Source organism: Bison bison, unplaced genomic scaffold (assembly GCF_000754665.1).
Source record: "Bison bison bison isolate TAMUID 2011002044 unplaced genomic scaffold, Bison_UMD1.0 scf7180017864484, whole genome shotgun sequence".
In the NCBI taxonomy this organism is placed as follows: domain Eukaryota; kingdom Metazoa; phylum Chordata; class Mammalia; order Artiodactyla; family Bovidae; genus Bison; species Bison bison.
In genome coordinates, this window is record NW_011495044.1 from 1,772,073 (window position 1) to 1,772,654 (window position 582).

Consider the following 582-nt stretch of genomic DNA (forward strand, 5'->3'; position numbering starts at 1 on the left):
ATGGTCACCTTATCTTTGACAAAAGAGTCAAGAATATACAATGGGGCAGACAGTCTCTTCAATAAGTGGTGTTAGAAAAACTGGACAGCTACATGTAAAAGAATGAAATTAGAACACTTCCTAACACCACACACAAACATAAACTCAAAATTGATTAAAAGCCTAAATGTAAGACCAGAAACCATAAAACTCTTAGAGGAAAACATTGGCAGAACAGTCTATGACATAAATCACAGCAAGACCTTCATGAACCACTTCCTAGGGTAATGGAAATAAAAACCAATATAAACAAGTGGGACCTAATTAAGCTTAAAGCTTTTGCACAGCAAAGGAAAGTAACAAGATGAAAATACAACCACAGAATGGGAGAAAATAATAGCAAATAAAACATCTGACAAAGGATTAATTTCTGAAATATATAAGCAGCTTATGCAATTCAATAACAGAAAACAAGCCAACCAAAATAAACAAGTGGGACCTAATTAAGCTTAAAGCTTTTGCACAGCAAAGCAAAGGAACAAGATGAAAATACAACCACAGAATGGGAGAAAATAATAGCAAATAAAACATCTGACAAAGGAT